General features: G+C 49.5%; 1 protein-coding gene across 3 annotated transcripts in view; it reads left to right on the top strand.

Moving 5' to 3' along the window:
* The window catches only part of LOC137627825 (annexin B9-like), a 236,275-nt gene that overhangs the window by 33,164 nt on the left and 200,839 nt on the right, over positions 1-2,272 (top strand). The window lies entirely within an intron of this gene.

Below are 2,272 nucleotides of genomic sequence, written 5' to 3'. Positions count from 1 at the left end.
ATTTCCTCATGAAATTTAATCATTGCTGTTAATGGAAGATTATGTAACCACGTTACCAAAAATAGTACAATTTTATACAAGAGACAAAGAAGGAAAACTCAGTCAGACATTCTTATTCTTAGCATTTTTCTTTGGAATGGTACCAACTTGATCATGACAGTAAAAACATTTAAATGCTCTTTTAATTAATAAGAAAAAATGAGTTAAATTCTGCCCTAAAATATCCAAGCTAAAGCTTCCATAGTATGCAGTTTTTTTTTTTTTTTTTTTTTTTTTTTTTTTTATCCTGGGGAGGGGCTAAGGGGATCGATTAGTCAAGTCGTCTACTTCGAAATTTGCAGCTGTTGTGAATATGAAAATAAAACTATTCTTGATAACTTTATTTTCTGGAATCTCTACCTTTATCAGTTTGAATTTTTGGCTAATTCAGATAGCCTTTATCTTTTTGGAACATTTCCCTCCTAATGACATACCATATAAACCTTGGTTTGTCGTCCAAAATACTTAATACTTAAGAGAATTGCCACATATTGCACAGCCAATAAATTTTGTTGATATGAGAATAGTTACAGATGGTTTCAAACTATTGGAACCTATATATATGTCTACTAATACATGTAAGGATCCTCAATCATCCTCCTGTAGAGAGAGAGCCAGTCTTGGTATGACTTATCATAGATTCACCTCACAGGAATGGAGTAACCTCACCGCCATGGAAGGCATGGATTTTATTCGTGATATTGTGTTACGCTCTACAAACCGTGCTGTGTTATGGTCGGAGTTTTTCAATGCTATACAAGGCCCAGGAGAAAGTGTTAGTGATTATTTTGTAAAGTGTTCCCAAAAGGCCACCGATTGCAATTTCCATTGCCCTCAGTGTCAGTGTAATCTAGCCGAATATATGTTATTACCTAAGTTAATGGTGGGCCTAAGTGATGAGGCTATGTGTCGTCATGTGTACCAATGTAGCAGCGACATCAATAGTGTTAGTGCCCTTAGGGCCAGGTGCTGTGCTTACGAGGCGGCCAACGTCGATGCCGCTTCGCGCCAATGCAATTATAGGGAAACTGCTTGCGCGTCTGGCAGCAAGACACCCGAGGCAGATCATCCGAATGCAACCGTCGCTGGCACAGGTAGGGGTCCCCCACCCCCTCCCTGCGGGAACTGCGGCAGCCGCCAAGCCTCTGGCAGAGCCTCATGCCCCACTAAGTGCGCCGTGTGCAACGGGTGCCGCAAGCAGGGCCATTACTACAAATGCTGCAGAAAATCACATGCAACAGGATCCCCGACAGATGTGTCTAGCACTGTGTTTGTTGCAGGCGCCAACCTCACCTGCCACCCAGTAGTGGAGGTGACAGTCGTCTTCACCGACACAGGAGTACGAGTGCCTGTCGTTGCCGTGGCGTACACCGGGGCACAGGTATATGTGGCGGGCCCCTCCCTGCTGTCGCAACTCCAAGTCCGCCCGGCAGCCCTTACCCCCCCTGTCGGTTTGTGGGATGTGGCAAACCTCCCCCTGAAGTGCCTTGGATCTGCCGTGTGCCACATCACCTTGCAAGGCTGCACCACGGAGCAGGGCGTGTACTTCGTGCAGTCAGCAAAGCACCTCTTCCTGTCGCTGGACGCCTGCAGGGACTTGACGCTGGTACCCAAGGAGTTCCCCCACCCCTCCCCCACGGTGGCATATGTGAGCCTGTTTGATGGCATGGCCCCCGACCCGCCGAGGTGCCCCTGCCGCCCCAGGAGGAACATGCGGCCAGGCTGGAAGCCTGGCTCCCGCATCATTTTGCCACGACACCATTTAACACAGCCAGGAAGCCACTGCCAGTGATGCAGGGGGAACCGCACCACATCCACCTGCTCCCAGGTGCCATGCCTTACGCATGCCTCACCCCAACATCGGTGCCAAAACACTGGGAAGAGGAAGTGAAGGCCCAGCTCGAAGAGGATGTCGCCCGTGGCGTCATAGAACCGGTACCTGCTGGGCAGCCGACCGAATGGTGGGCCCGTATGGTAGTCGTCACCAAGAAGTCAGGATAGCCACGCCGTACAGTCGACTATCAGTGCCTCAACGCATCCTGCCTGCAAGAGACACACCACACCACCGCCCCATTCGACATGGTATCCCGGGTACCTAAGCACACATTCAAGACCGTGGCGGACGCGTACAGGGGATATTACCAGGTGCAGCTAGACGAAGAAAGTCGCGACCTAACCACATTCATTACCCCCTGGGGGAGATTTCGTTACCGTCGTACCCCCATGGGGCATT

This window comes from Palaemon carinicauda, chromosome 35 (assembly GCF_036898095.1).
Source record: "Palaemon carinicauda isolate YSFRI2023 chromosome 35, ASM3689809v2, whole genome shotgun sequence".
NCBI classification, from domain to species: Eukaryota; Metazoa; Arthropoda; class Malacostraca; order Decapoda; family Palaemonidae; genus Palaemon; species Palaemon carinicauda.
Note: the sequence above shows the minus strand (reverse complement) of the source record. Positions and strands in the feature narration are given on the sequence as shown.